Here is a 17,046-nt window from a genome sequence, read left to right as displayed (position 1 = left end):
AAACTTTTGGGGGCCTTACCCTATACTTACTGAATGAGAAACTCTGGGGTTGGGGCCCAGCTATCTGTGTTTTAACAAGCCCGGTGATTCTGATGCATGTGAAACTTTGAGAACCACTGTTCTGGGGTATAGATGTAGAAATGGAAAGGAAGAGATGGATGGCAGACACGTTGATAGTGAAAGGGACTGATAAAACTTGGTGGCTGCGGGATAGCAGTGTGTTATGATGGAAAGGGAACTTGATTGGGGATCATGAGCCCTGAGTCCTAATGTCAACTTTTTCACCAACTGTGATTTTGAACAAGGGAACTGACCTGTCATTAAGGAAGTTGTACTATGTGATTTCTGAGGATTTTGGAGGCAGAGGCAAATAAAAAATTAAGTTAGACTCCGAGATAAAGTGTGGGTTACCAGGACGATCAGAGGGAGGGATTTTTGAAAGTGGGAAGTGTGAACATGGGTGGATGTTTTAGACAGTTGAAACAGATTCATTAAAAGTAGGATTCTCAATGGGTGATTTTGCCCCTCGGGACATTTGGCAGTATCTGCAAACGTTTTTGATTGTCAGACTAAGGGAGTACTACTGGTATTTTAGTGAGTAGAGGCTAGGGATGCAGCTAAAACATCCTAAACACACAGATCCACCCCTCCCCAACAAAGACTTTTCTGGTGCAAAATGCCAATAGTGTGAGATTGAAAATCCTGGTTTAAAGGGAAATATCCAGTGGATGTGCTCTATCTGTGTTTCCATCCTGTTCATCTTAAAGTGTAACACAAAACAGCTGGAAAGGACTCTCAAATTGTGTTTCCCAGGGTTTTGTTCAAAATAAGTATGAAGCATTGTTTTTGCTGTTGATTTCACAAAACTAACTTTGTGGTCATGGCAAATCCTTAGTCAACCCAATTTCAGGTTTCTTCATTACTCCTTTTAACTTATCCTAAGATCAATTTATTTGGTAACCAAAGTAAGTATTCACTGTCTTGAGATCAGTAATTAAGTTGTAATAAAAAATTGCCTTTTGATATTCTTTTTGAAGAGTAGAAAAATGAAATAAAAGTTGTGGTGTTGATGTGAGCAAATAATTGAAATATTATGAATTGCCCTGTAGCTGAATACCCCATGGCCATTCCTGAGAAACAACCTCACGAGCTGGTTGTGGCCCTCGGTGTGATTTCAGGGTAGCCTTAAATCTTAATCCATCTCTTTGTATCCCTGGATCATGGAAGTTAGGAACTCCTCCATGTCAGGGCTGTCATCTGACCAACCCACTCTTGTTTTTGACAGTGACTTCAAGAGAATTTAGATTTGTAAATATAGTGATCATATTATGATGCTTTGCTAGTTTCCAAAGTACTTCTCTGTTTCTTGTATCTTTTGATCATCACAATTCTGGGGACTTGCCAGAATTTAGTGACAGTGTCACCATGTTTCACAGTTCCAGAAGGTGCCGTTCACATATTTTAATCCACGTGGAAGATGTCCTTGGAGTTGTACAGTAAACAAAAAAGTGAGCCTTTTTGGGTAAATAAGATAAAGGAATAGTTATATATGTATCTGTGTGTGAATATATATATATATATATATATATTCACATGTATGTATGTATGGGGGTGTGTATGAAACAAAAGGGGGGACCCCATTTTATGGATAACAGAACACATTAATTGAGTGTATACTGCTTGGTACTGCACTTTACACCCAACAACCCTTTGAAGTTGGTTCTGTGATTCTCATTTTCTGGTTTGGAAACTGAGGCATAGGGCAGTTAAGTAACTTATTAAAGATTTTCCAGCTAAGAAGGGAAAGAGCCAAGATTCAAGGCAGGCAGTCTTGGCTTCCAAGTTCCCTGAGGTATATTGCCTCTTTTTTGACTTTGTTGGAGCAGGGTTTGAAAATATTTTGCTAATGAATTTAAAGTCATTTCTCATTCAGGAGATTCCATTCATTTAAATGTTTGTTGAGTGTTTACACTGTGCTAGGCACTTTATGTGGGCTTTGCCTTTTTTAGAACTTCCAAATGTTGTAGTTTCAGATAGAACTCAATGCTTTGTAGAAATTAAGAGGGTGATGAAATACTTGTTAAGGTGGGGCTCACTCCTTGAGATTGGGTGATGAGTAAAGGCTCCCTGAGATGATATTTTGTAATGAGGAGCCAATCTTGTGAAGTTCAAGGGCTTAGCAGACCATATCTAAGTCAACAGAGCTGTAAGCAGAGGGGCCAACTAATGCAAAGCCCTATGGTAGGAACAAGAAGATATTACAAGCCCTAAACCATGTGTCAAGCACCATGCAAAGCTTTTGGGATGCAGTGATGAAAACGATAGGCATGGCCCCTTTGTCATGAAGCTTACAGTCTGGTGGGTAAGTCAGACATTAAGCACTTATCCTAGTAATGTTAATTATAGTTACGCAAAAGACTGCAAACGTAAATATAGGATGCAGTGAGTAGGATATTCTCTTCAAGGTAGGATCAGAGAACACTTTTCCTGATAAAGCCTTTAAAGCAGAGACCTGAAGGGTGAGTAAGAGGTAACCAGGCAAAGAGGAGAAGTTATTAGCATATGCAAAAAAAGCCTTCAGATTGGGAGGAATCTGGCAAGTTTGAGGAACCTACCAACCAAACAAAAAATTTAAAAAGTCCAGTGTAACTGAAAAGTGAGTGGAGGAGAGAGTTAAAATCTTGACAGGGTATTCCGGAGTTAGGTCAAGTAGGGTTTTATCCTGAAGGCAGTGGGAAGGCAGACATTAAGCAGAGGAGTAATATGCTTAGATAATAATATCTAAGGCTGCATAATAGAGAAAGGATGAGGGAGAGAGCAACAAAATGGATTTGGTAAGACCAATTAGATTGCTGCAGCAGTTCTGGTAGGATATGATGGTAGTATCATTGAATGTGCTAACCATAGAATTAGAGAGGTTTTGAAAAGATTTTAGGAAATAAAGTCATAGGACTTTGGTTCATTGGTTATGGAGAGAATGAGGTTAAGGGGGTGCTTGTAAGCACGATTCCCAAGTTTTTCTCATGTGAGTGGCTTGTGGTGCAGTTCTTTTATTAAGATAGGGCACCCTGAAGGAAGAGCAGGTTTGGAGGTTGAGGGGAGAAGCGCAAGGTCAGTTTTGAGTAAGTTTGGAAAGGGTGACTGTGAGGTGCCTGTAAAATGTACTGGTAGAACTGTTGAGTAGGTAACAGTATGATTCTGGGCCTCAGGAAGGGCTTATTGTGGACATCTAGGTCTCATGTATGGTGACTGAAGTTGTGGAGACATGGAGTGGCTTAGAAAGGGAATGAGAAGGAGGGGCCAGAGAGGTTATGAGGAACATCAATACAGTTTTGGTATCTTGAAAAGCCAAGGAGCTATAGTGTTTACTGTTTGTCAAGCACTGTTCTAAGCAGAAGAGTATTTTTACGCATTTAATGCTCATGACTCTGTGAAGTAGGTTCTTTTATTATCTCAATTTTATAGATCAGGAAAGTGACCCAAGAAGGGGCAATATTACTTGCCCCAAGACCATAAGATAATATTACTGGAGAAGTTGATTCTCAAACACAGGGTTGTCTGTCTCCTGTTGTATTCTTAAAGACCACTTTATATGGATAGTGTACAAAAAAAGAGGAGGCAGTGGTCAGCTGAGGCGGATGCTGCTCAGAGGCTGAGTATACTGAAGACTAAGATTTCCACTGGATTTGGCAAAATAGAGGTTAATGGTGACTTTAAACAGGAGTTTCAGTGGCATTTGGGGGCAGAAGACATTCTTCAAAATAAATGTCAGATTCAAAATCTTAGGCACCCCACCATTGACCCTAGTAAAGGCAGAGCCACAGATCTTCACTTGCTCCCTCTCTTGTTACCTGCGACCTCACTGTGTGGCCAGTGCATCAGTGCCATGTCCCTCCAGGGCTTGTGACTAATGAGTCCTATTCCTTAAGTTCCCTGGTGGTGGTTTTTTGCGTAGGTACATCTTGCAGTCATAATAAGAACCACAAGGGCTGGTCCAGCCACAGCATTGACTCTGGTAGGGACATGTCTGTGGGGGCTTGCCACAAGTAGCACAGGACCCCGTATGTGCCTCAGGCATTCTCAGCCTATCACATAAATAAATAAATGAATGAATGAGAGATTAAACTGAGCTAGTGAATGAAAAGAAGTATAGACATTGAACTGAGACAGTGAATGAGAAATTTAGACAAGTTTGGTGGTGAAGAGAGAAGGGGAGCAAGTTGCAGCTGCAGGTTAAAGTAATGAGAGATTAAACGGAGATAGTGAATGAAGAAAAATTTAGACATTAAACTGAGGCAATGAATGAAGAGAAATTTAGACAAGTTTGATGGTAAAGAGAGAAGGGAAGCAAGTTGCAGCTGCAGGTTAAAGTACAGGGTCCAGAAGGTTCTTGTCGTTTTTTATTTGTTACATTTGAAGATGGAAGAGACCACTGTTTTTTTTGTTAATGCCATTATCAGCTATTACTCTGACCTCTGTTATCCTCCATATTTGATCAGTTGCTAAAACCTGCTGGATATCTGATATTCATCTCCTTGTAGTTCTCACGGCCACTCCTAGTTCTCACTCTTAGTCTGGGCTGCTGTAATAGCCTCCTTCTTAGATTTTTTTCCCCTTTGATGTCATTTCCATTATTTCTTATGTTGTGCTTCCAAGGTTCTGATCATGTTGTTCCCATCTTCTGTGACATTCCTACTCTGTAAAGTCACTGGTGGTGTTGGACAGACCCTGGATTTTGGTTCATGAGGGCCTGGCTTTGAATTTCACCTTAAAAGCTGTGTAATCTTGGTCAGGTTACTTACCCTTGATGAACTTTAATTTTTTATGTGTAGAATAGTGGAAATATTACTTTTTGGAAATTGTTTATAAGTGCTTGGTTAACTTTAAATATTTTGCCATTGTAGGCACAGACTCCTTAGCCTGGATTCAGGCCCCAGTTGATTGTCAGAGCCTTACTATCTACTCTTAAACTATGTATGTTGTAGCCAAACAAAGATACCTGCTTGTTTTCTCCACACTCCTGTGATAGGCTGTCTCCCTAGCCCTACCCTGGTTCTTATCCTCCAAAGCCCATTTGCGTATTGATTCCTAATCCTGGGTACTGAAGGAACCCTCTTTCCTGAGTCCTCATAGTATTTTCTCCCTACCTTTTAACCATATCTAACTGGATACAGGATACAAAGTTTAATTCTATCTAGATTTGTATGACCCTTGAGCATAAGGCATGATTTCCCTGGCACACAGGTAGCAAAAAGGTTTTTTTTATTGAAATATCATTGATATACAGTCTTATATTGGCTTCAAGTATACAACACAGTGGCTCAACAGTTACTCATATTATTAAATCCTCCCCCAACTAGTGCAGTTACTATCTGTCAACATTGGGAGATTTTACAGAATCATTGGCTTTATTTTCTATGCTGAACTCCCATCCCTGTGAACAACTTACATCATGATTGGGAAGTTTTGTGCCCTTTTATCCCCCACTCCCTGTGCAAGCCTTCACTGTGGTAACTGTCAGTCCCTTCTCAGTGTCTGTGAGTCTACTGCGATTTTGTTCATTTTTTGTTTTGTTTTGTTTTTATGTTTCACAAATAAGGGAAATCATATAGTATTTGCTTTTCTCTGCCTGGCTTATTTCAGTTAGCATAATACTCTCTAGGTCCATCCATGTTGTTGTAAATGGCAGGATTTATTTCTTTATTATGGCTGAATAATACTCCACTGTGTATATACACCATACCTTCTTTATCCATTCATCTATTGATGGACACATAGGTTGCTTTCATATCTTGGCTATTGTAAGTAATGCAGCAGTAAACATAGGGGTGCATATATCTTTTCGAATCAGGGATTTTATTTTCTTTGGGTAAATTCCTTGTAGAATTGCCAGGTCATATGGTATTTCTATTTTTAGTTTTTTGAGGAACCTCCGTACTGCTTTCGACAGTGATTTCACCAATTGACATTCCCACCAGCAGTGAGGGAGGATTCTCTTTTCTCTGTGTTCCCATCAACACTTGTTATTTCTTGTCTTTTAGATAGTGGCCATTCTTACTGGTGTGAGGTGATACCTCATTGTGATTTTGATTTTGATCTCCTTGATAGTTAGCGATGTGGAGTATCTTTTCATGTGCCTGTTGGCCATTTGTATTTCTTCTTTGGAAAAATATGTACAGGTCCTCCACCCATTTTTTAATTGGATTATTTGTTTTTTTGGTGTTGAGGTATATGAGTTCTTCATATACTTTGGATGTTAACCCCTTATCAGATTGAGTCTTTTATGAATATATTCTCCCATACTGTAGGGTGGCTTTTTGTTCTTTTTTTATTTTTATTTTTTGGTATCATTAATATACAATTGGATGAGCAACATTGTGGTTACTAGATTCCCCCCATTATCAAGTTCCCACCACATACCCCATTACAGTCATTGTCCATCAGCATAGTAAGATGCTATAGAATCACTACTTGTCTTCTCTGTGCTATACTGTCTTCCCCATGTCCCCTCCTCCCCCATTATGGATGCTAATCGTAATGCCCCTTTTTCCCCTTATCCTTCCCTTCCCACCCATCCTCCCCAGTCCCTTTCCCTTTGGTAACTGTTAGTCAATTCTTGGATTCTGTGAATCTGCTGCTGTTTTGTTCCTTCAGTTTTTTCTTCATTCTTATATTCCACAGATGAGTGAAATCATTTGATACTTGTATTTTTTCCGCCTGGCTTATTTCACTGAGCATAATACCCTCTAGCTCCATCCATGTTGTTGCAAATAGTAGGATTTGTGTTCTTATGGCTGAATAATATTCCATTGTGTATATGTACCACATCGTCTTTATCTCCTCATCTACTGATGGACACTTAGGTTGCTTCCATTTCTTGGCTGTTGTAAATAGTGTGCTGCGATAAACATAGGGGTGCATATGTCTTTTTCAAACTGGGCTGCTGCATTCTTAGGGCAAATTCCTAGGAGTGGAATTCGTGCTTCAAATGGTATTTCTATTTTGAGTTTTTTGAGGCACATCCATACTGCTTTCCACAATGGTTGAATTAATTTACATGCCCACCAGCAGTGTAGGAGAGTCCCCCTTTCTCCACATCCTTGCCAACATTTGTTGTTGTTTGTCTTTTGAATGTTGGCCATCCTAACTGGTGTGAGATGATATCTCATTGTGGTTTTAATTTGCATTTCTCTGATGATTAGGGATGTGGAGCATCTTTTCATGTGCCTGTTGGCCATCTGAATTTCTTCTTTGGAGAAGTGTCTGTTCAAATCCTCTGCCCATTTTTTAATTGGGTTATTTGCTTTTTGTTTGTTGAGGTGCATGAGCTCTTTGTATATTTTGGATGTCAACCCTTTGTCGGATATGTCATTTATGAATATATTCTCCCATACTGTAGGATGCCTTTTTGTTCTACTGATGGTGTCCTTTGCCATACAGAAGCTTTTTAGTTTGATGTAGTCCCACTTGTTAATTTTTCATTTTGTTTCCCTTGCCTGAGGAGATGTGTCTAGGAAAATATTGCTCATGCTTATATTCAAGAGATTTTTGCCTATGTTTTTCTTCTAAGAGTTTTGTGGTTTCACATCTTACACGGGTCTTTGATCCATTTCAAGTTTATTTTTGTGTTTGGAGTTAGTAATCCAATTTCATTCTCTTGCATGTAGCTGTCCAGTTTTCCCAAACCAGTTATTGAAGAGACTGTCTTTTCCCCATTGTATATTCATGGCTTCTTAATTGACCATATATTCGTAGGTGTATATCTGGGCTCTCTGTTCTGTTCCATTGATCTATGGGTCTGTTTTTGTAGCATAGTACAATTTGTATCATTGAGACTGACATTACTGGTTTGTTAATTTTGTCAGGAAGACAGTAGAGAAAATTAATTGACTACATTCAGGAGGGTGGTGGTCAGAACAGAATCAAAGAGAAGGAGAGCCAAAGAGCAAGGATTTTCCATATCTGACTGTCTTACTTGTTCTTGTCGTCAAAGAAAGGAGGAACAGACTACTCATGTCCCTTGACCATCCTCTTACCTTGCTCTTACACTGTGCTCACCAGCTACTTTCATGATTAGTTTGGTTCCCCTCTCCTTGATAATAAGAAATGAGTTCCGTGGGTTTGCTGAATAAGGGGGATGAGTATTTATAGTCCGTGCTAGCCCTTGTGAAGAAGTTAACTAGTAGTCCTTTTGTCTTATAGAGTGGAATGCTAGCCTACCAAGATCCCTTCTCTGAACTTTAAAGGAGACAAGTATGTCCGCCTAACAGTAATAGTAGCCCCAAACATTCTTATGTGCAAAGGTTAAACATGGCATTTAGAATACTATGGGAACTTCCTTCATACCTTATTAGCTCAGACCTTTTTCTCAGAGAAGCTTTTCTTTGACTAGGTTAGCTCCTCCTGCTAGAAGTTATCATAGAATAGAATACCTCTTATGCAGAGCACTTATTAAAATTGCCACTTTATATTTACTTGGGTTATTATTTGATTGTTTCCCTTTCAGAGTGTAAGCATCATGAAAGGCTGCTACAGTGCCTTTCTCACCATTGTATCACATGCTTATTATCATGCCTAGTCCACAGTAGGTATTTGATGGATTATTTTTCTGTGAATATACATAGCTAAAATGCTTTCCCTTCTGCCCCATTCTGTATTCTTGGTAAGCTCCTAGTTTATCCTCCAAGACCCCCAGATGTTCTTCTCTTGAGTTCTCAGTAATATTCCTGAGGCACTTTATATGCATTTCTATTCTGGAACCACTTTGTGTTGTAATTATTTGGCTAAAGTCTCTTTTCACCCAACTAGAGTAGACTTTACAGCAAGTCCATGTCCTAGTCAGATGATCACAAATGTTTAATGTTTGAACAAAAATGTGTTGTGTACTTCCTAAAAATAAATATGGATAACATAATAACTGAGCCCTAATGGCAGAAGGAACCTTAGAATGGTAATCAGGAAGCCTATGTTAGTTATCTAAGCTTTATTTTTTTCACTTGCAAGGCCTTTTTCAGTAGTTTAAACCAGTTTTCAAAGTGTAATCCTGACTACATCATCTGGGAACTTGTTAGAAGTATAGATTCCCAGGTTGTATTCCAAACTTGAACTGAATCAGAAACACCAGGATTGGGACCTAGCAGTCTGTGTTTTTAATAAGCCTGCTATTTGATTCTGATAGATAATAAAGTCTGAGAACTGGAATTATTTTAGCAGTTTGTCTTTTTTTTTTCTGTATGTTAAAAAAAAATTGGAGTTAGCTACCTTAAACTTTGTAGCTTAAATTTTTTTAAAAAACTTACTTTGATGTATGTTTCCTGCCAGTTGAAATTTTGACATTTTTCTAAACTACTGGTCGTAGCTACATAGGCAAAGTATCTTTGAATCAGAGGCAGTAGAGTCAGAAGAATTTAAAAACTGCTGCATAATGCTGCTTGCACAAAGCAAAATTTGTGTATGTGTGTGTGTATTTATATTTATACATATGCATATAACACACATAAACACTTCTAGTCAGTGGAAACTTCTCCATGGTGAGTGGTAAAGGGAAGGGAAAGATAAAGGTGCAGGCCTTTTTTAGGTGGTCTTGAATGAGTGATATGGCAGAATAAGATACATCAAAAAGTAGAGGTTGCTTTTTTGCAGTAGCAGATATACATACTTACCTCCTATACTGAGGAGCTTTCTTAGCAATAGAAGTTTGCCTCAGTGTTACCTGTGACAGATTGTTGTTGTGGACTGAAAAGTGTTGGTTATTGTTGGTGTTCATTTACTTCCTATAAGGGGAGATGGCACACTTTATTGATAGAATCTGTAATAATAGCAGGTATCAGATGTGTGTTTTGTGCTTGGCACTATGCAAAGTGTTGTATGTGGCCCACTTCTACCATTGTTATTTTGGCTTAATATCTTGAGTTTAAATTTACTGTCTGTTAAATAAAGAGAACCTTTTAGAAATAGAGTTCCTAAAGAGAACTCCAACATAGAGTGATGCTGCCTTGTAGAACACTTCTATAGTAAATAACATGTTTGCTCCATTTACCTCTTGAGCTTCTAGTTATAACTCATCTTAGACTTTTTAAATTGGAGCAGCCTGTTTTCTTTAGTCTTCCCTTATGTGGGAATTGCTTCTTTTTTTTCCTTCAATTATTGTAATTACCGTTCTCCAAATCTTTTGTACCTATTAAATATTTCTTATACGGTCACCAAAACTACAAGAAATGTCATAGATTCAACAGTTTTATTCTTTTTGGTCTTTTGCTCAATTATTTATTCAACAAACATTCTCAGGGCACTGTTGGTGTTTAATGAATGTGCTGGGTATACTGAAATGAGTATCTTGTACCCTGTCCTCATAGTCTGATTAGAGCTATATAAACAAATAATTATTCTGTGCTGAGATAAATGAAATTTAGGAGGTACAAAGCACAGAGGCAAGAGAAAGGAGGGGGAGTGACTGAGGAGGAAAGTCTTTAAAGAGGAGATTAACTACTCAGTTGGATATTGGGACAGTGAAGTTTGTCTAGAGGCAGAGAAGTATGAAACATCACTACAAGCTCAAAACAGCATTGCCAGTAGTTCAGCACTGCTGAAACATAAGAATGAGAGGGGATCTGAGTGAGATACAAAGAGTGAGTCATGTTGTTTGTACCTTATGCAATATGTAATGGGGAGGCACAGGAGGAACTGTAAACACAGGGTAGACTTGATCATATTTCTGTTTTAGAAAGATCACTGTTAGAGGGTGTTATGGGGGACAGACTAGTGAGGGAAGAATTGCAGAGGTAAGGAAATGAGATAAGAATTTCTTACAATAGGTTAGAAAGAAAGAATAACTAATTCCAAGAATGGAGATGGAAGAGAGTCTGAGTTGAGATATTCTTGAACAGAGTTAATGGGACTTGGTGATCCTGTCAGATGTTCTTGGAGAAAAGGATGACTCCTGGGTTTTTTGGCTTGGTTTCCTGGTTGATTGGTGTGTTGTTAATAATTGAGGGAGAATACCATGGTTTTATACAGAGGTAAGAATATAATTTTAATTTATATTAATCTTTATATTTACAGTAACATTTAATTCACCTATTTATTGAGTCTCCTTTGTGAAAAAACCTACCAGAGATTCAAGGCTAATGTCATGAGGTATCAGTATAGATTTGGATGACTTTTTATTAGGTAAAATTTTTTCAGAAACCATTATATTTTAATTGCTACATGAATTTTTTTACCTTAGGCTTGCCCAAGTCAAAAGCTAATAGTAGATTCATTCACTTAAAGCTCTTTCTCAGTTTATTCCCCATCTGTTTGGAATGTTACTCCATGTTGTCTTCTGTATTATTTATGAAAATATTAGGACCTGTCCCAAACATTATTTTGTGGGGGACAAACATCCATAGATATTCATTCACTTCTGTCCCTATTTCTTTGTTTTGTTTTTTACTAATTCTTCATATATGACATAAAATTCTTCTAGATTCTCTATTTTTGTAACTGTAGAAAAGTTCATGTGTTTAAAGTTTAAAATTCTAAATAACTCTTATTTCTTGAATGTCTCCCTTTATGGAATCCATGCAGGCATTTTAACAGCACATTTGGGAAAGCCCCTGTTGATACTTGGTCCATCATAAGTCAAGTTGGAACTTTGAAGGACTCTCTGTTACCATCCATGAGCCAAGGAACTCCACTGGGTAGTGGTAAAATAGGAATTTCTAGCCCTGTGGTCAGGTGCCAGGTGGATGGTGGTGGCGATTATAGATTTGGGAAGGCATTACATCTCTAGGCCTCTCAGCCTTTCCCGTGTACAAACAGCCTTCTCTCTCATTTTTTGTAGATAGCTTTCTAATCACCTAGCGTACATCTCTTTAATTTGATGAGACACAGAGTTTTAAGACCCATCTGAAAACAGAAAATAGTATACTAAAATTTCTCAATCTTGTTTTATTGTAATAATCAGTTGAGTGACTTACATATGTCTGCTCATATTAAAATTCATTGGCTTCTGCTAAAGCTCTAATGGGAATAAAATGGCAAGCTGACACATGTTCATTTGAATCAAAATCAGTTCATTTCACAGGCATCTGATAGGTTTATTGCCATAGGACTTTAATTTAGGAGCACTGGCTTAGGTGTGAAATAGTCTCAATTCAGTTTCTGAACAGAAGTTCCTTTGGGTATAATGTTTTTTAATATGCTATTAAATTCTAAAAATAGTTGATTGGCTAGTCGTACTATGAGATTAATTTGATATTAGAAAGACTTTTATTGAAACTGTAATTAAAATACATGGATAATACAAATGACTTGAGAAAAATTCAAATGGAATTTTCCCATGGATAAAATATTGTATATCTTTTTCTATACTGCTGGTCTTCTGGAATATAATACTGATGACTTTTCCACAGCTTATTAATGTTGTTGTTTTCTTCCCTCAACTTTGATAGAATCGATTTTTTGGGTGATTGAATGAGGAAGAAGCTTAAAGGATCCCCATCCTTCTGGTGATAAAAGTTACATATGCTGGTGTGAAAAATACAAGAAAGCTACTGCTACTTGTAGTCCCACCCTTAACAATCATTATCATTTTGGCATATCTCCTTCCAGTTTTTTCCCATGCATAGAAGTATTTTTATGTAGCTGAGATTATCCTAGATATACTTTTACATCTTACTTTCTAAATTTGTCATAATCATTTTCCATGTCACTAAAAACTCTTAAAGTCTTACAAAAGTTCTGCTGTGATTTCCTATAGTTTATTTACCCATTTCTCTTTTTGAACATTAGGTTGTATCCACTTTGGGGGGGCATTAAAAATAAAAATGCTATGAGCTTAATTACATATTTGTTTTTCTATGTTTCTGAGTATATCCTTATTCCTAGAAGTGCAATCATTATGGTTATGAACATTAAAAAACTTCCTGTGGAAAACTTAAACATACACAAAATAAACAATACTGTGATGGACTCCCATATACCCGTCACCAGCTGTAGCAATCATGAATACATGTAACTCTTCATCCATATTCTCCACTCTCTCAATTACTTTGAATTAAATCCCATATAGTTTTGTTTATTTCTTCTGTATATACCTGAGTTATGTACATCGAAGTTTTTAGTAAAATTTACTGTTTGTGGTATGCAATGCACATACAGAAAAGAGCATTAAAAAACTTAAGAGGTCAGCGAGTGATCACAAAGTGAATACCCTTGTAAACTACCAATCAAGATTTGGAATTGTCACCACTTCAGAAGCTTCCTCATGCCCCTCCCAATTACTAGTTTGTTTTTCTTCCCCGGTGGAGACTTAAAGCACTATAATTTAGTTGATTTTGAACTTATGAAAAATGGAATAATACAGAGTGTATTTCATGTCTGGCTTGTTTTACCCAACATTGTGAGATTGATCCATGTTGTTCTGTAATATTAAAACCTTTTAAAAGCATAGCCACACTACTAGTGTCATAAAAACAATGAATAGTTTTTTCTTCATACCTTCATTGTTTCATTGTTCAAATTTCCCAAGACATCTGATTTTTTTTTTTTTTAATGACTGATTGGTTCAAATCATGAATCTGACAAAGTCCATCATATGCTATGTGTGGTTGTTGATGTGAAGGTGAAATCTCTTTCAATCTGCAGGTCACTTCTCCCCTTTTTTCTTTCTCTTGTTTTCTTTGAGGAAAAATCTGGCCACTTGTCCTGTAGAATTTCCCACTTTCTGGATTTTGCTGATTGGTACCCGTGGTGTAATTTTTAAGTTGAGATACATGTAACATACAATAACTTCTCAGGTCTGTGTTCCATTTGGTGAATTTTGACATTGTAATCACTATTTGAAACAAAATGTAAAGGATATTTCCATCTCTATGGAAAGTTACCTTGTACCTCTTTGCAGTTAGTGTCTGTCTCCTTCCCTATACCTGACTTCTGTTACCGTAGACAGGTTTGCCTGTTGGTTTTCATATGTATGGAATCACAACATGTGACACTCTGTGAGAGGCTTCTTTCACTTACTATGTTTTTGAGATTTGTCTGTATGTTTCCATAGTTCTTTTTATTGCTGAATATATTCCATTGTGTGTATATACCTTTTGATAGACATTTAGGTTGTTTCAGTTTTTTGCTGTTAGGAATAAGACTGTGATGAGATATGATGGGACATATTTTCCTTTCTCTTGAAAAAACACAAAGAATAATTGCTGGGTCATATGGTAAATCTATGTGTAACTTTATAAGAAATTGACAAACTGTTGAAAGTACTATTCAGTGTTATACTCCTGCCAGCAATGCATGAACACTTCACTGGCTCCCTATCCTTGCCAACATTTGGTTTTTGATATTAGCCGTTCTAGTGAGTGTGAAGTAGTATCTCATGATTTTAATTTGTTATTACTTGGATGATGAATGATGTTGAGTGCCTTTTCATGTGCTTATTGACCATTTATATGTCTTCTTTGATGAAGTGTCTATTAAAAGTCTTCTGCCCCCTTTTTTATTGGTTTGTTCCTCTTATAATTATTGATTTGTAGACCTTTTTATATTTGGATACAAGTTCTTTGTTAGACATATGTACTGCAAATATTTTTTCCTGGCCTGTGACTTGTCACTTTATTTTCTTAATGGTAAATTTTAGTGGGCAGAATTTTTAAAAATCATTTTTTCATTTTATTACATGCTTTTTAAAATTTAATCCTTAAGACAAAGCTTTGAGGGGGAATATGGTAGTGTCCCCATTTTGCTTATTAGGAAATAGTGGCTCAGAGAAGTAAAATGACTTGTCCTAAAGTTGTACAACTAATAAGTGGTAATGCAAAGCCTAGAAGCCAGGTCTTTTTACTTAGGGTTGAATTTCTTTCTGTTACACCATATTCTCCCTTTCTTTTCCTGTTAACTGAAAATGATACTGTACCTAGCTACTTTCTCTTTTCTTAAAGTTCTATGCCCTCTTTTACTTCTGGGCCTTTGCATATATAGTTGTTTCTGAGTTGAACACCTTCCTTCCACTCTCTTTATCCTTCAGGTTTCAGCTTAGATGTTATATCCTTTGGGAAATTTTTGACATCCTTATGAGATGCCTCTTCTCCCCACTTCTTTAATGTTAGATTTTTCTGTTGTTATAGCAAATACTACCCTGATTGTCTTTCTGTTTATTCTGTCTAGATTCTGAGGGCAGGAACCATGACAGTTGTATTTACCAGAATATTGACAGTGTCTGGCACATAGTAGATACTAAAAAATATAATGGATTCAGTTGAATATCTACTTGTGACAGATTTTTTGTACTGTGGACTTAACCCCTGTGGTGTATTTAATTTAGCATTGTTGTTTCGCACCATGATGTTCTATTTGTGATTGTTGAGTTTCTTAAAGGATTGTAACATATTTTAAAGAGAAGATAAAAATTTTATATTTCCTGTATACCTAGGAAGTATTAAAAATAATTGAATTTTTAGCTTTAGAAAGTTTTATTTAACTATATTTTTATTCTTTTACTTTTATGATTGACAATGTCTTAAACTTTATGTAATTGCTTGAAAGATACTACATCTCTGAAAAACTAATTCATAAATTTCATAGCTGCTATCTTTGACTTTGAGCAGCAGGCATTGATTGCATCTTTCATTCCTAAAGAATATATTTACTGAAGTTGACAACTATTCTGTGTTAAGGTAAAAAACGATCCTTATTCTTAGGAAATACAGACTTGAATATTTAGGAGTAAAGGGTCATGACATGCAACTTACTCTCAGATGGTTTGGGAGTAAGTGGGGAAAAATATACATACATAAATACATTCACACATGCACACTTGTATATATCCACATACATAAGGCAGTCCCTACTTTGCATGGTGGTATGGTAGTGTTAAACCACGTGAACAGAAACCATGCAAGATGGTAAGTGGGAAAATTAGGATGTGATCTTTAAAATTCTGTCAGAATACTAAGAATACTCTTACAGATGTATGAGGAAATGAAAAAATACTAAAACTATTATTTATTTGGTACCCTGTAGTTTAAAGCATTAGGATCATTGAATATTAGTGTTTTAGTTCTTTGTTAAAAACTTACCAAGAGTAGTTTGGACGGTGCTTGCCTGCTTCTTGCCCTGTAACATGATAGGGAGCAAATATCTTTTGGATCTTTTGGCTTCCATAATTTTTTCCTTTGTACTTTCAGTGTCATGAAATATCTTTGGGAGTTTTTATTTTACTGGTGTCATTTCCTCTGGGATATCTTCATCCTTTTTGTCATAATCACTTTCCCTATTTATGTTGATGTTTGTCTATGCTAACTTCACCTGATGCTTATAACTCCACTTAATTTCTATTCACCACATTTCATTTCCAGCATTACCACTTTTTATTTCTTTGCTTCATTTTCATCTTCGTAGATTCACTCTTTTGATAATCCATTTTTTTGAAATGTCATGTGGATTTATTACTAGTGGACTAGGAGGCACCTACGTACTTTACTGTTTGTGTGTGAGCTGAATAACATGCCCAGTGACTCATCACCAACAGACTTTGAAAGAAGTAGTGATGTGATTGTTTACTGATCATGATGCACATATGTTATTTACATAGTGATTTGTGGACTGAAGAAGTGACGGTAAAGTTTGTACTTACTATGTAACTATTCATAGTTCATATTCCATGGTAACTGAAATGTTGTTGGAGAACTGGTGTTACTTAACTAAACTGTTGTGATTGAAGTTTGTGCATAATGAAACCATGCAAAACAAGTACTACTGGTATAAAGAGCATGTATGATGAGCACAAATGCTTTGATTTTTGTAATGTGAGATGATTGTAGGAAGATTTGTTACTGTATTCACTATTACTGACTTGTGAACTATGGTTTATGGGAGGATCAGATAAGACACTGTATGCATATAGAAGTCCCTTCTTAACCATGACACATTATAAAGAACAAATATGTGGTATGGTAGGGCAGCCAGCATTTCCTGAATACCTCTAATGTGCCAGGCATTTCATTGTCTTAGATATTTTACATGTATTAGGTATATTTCTTGATCCTTATAACAACCTGTGAA

General features: G+C 36.7%; 1 protein-coding gene across 6 annotated transcripts in view; it reads left to right on the top strand.

The window, feature by feature from the left end:
• Positions 1–17,046, top strand: part of KDM2A (lysine demethylase 2A) — a 117,199-nt gene that overhangs the window by 8,269 nt on the left and 91,884 nt on the right. The gene's annotated exons all lie outside the window — the stretch shown is intronic.

The sequence above is a fragment of the Manis javanica genome, chromosome 11 (assembly GCF_040802235.1).
Source record: "Manis javanica isolate MJ-LG chromosome 11, MJ_LKY, whole genome shotgun sequence".
Lineage (NCBI taxonomy): Eukaryota > Metazoa > Chordata > Mammalia > Pholidota > Manidae > Manis > Manis javanica.
The sequence above is the reverse complement of the archived record's forward strand: the minus strand, read 5'-3'. Positions and strand labels throughout refer to the sequence as shown.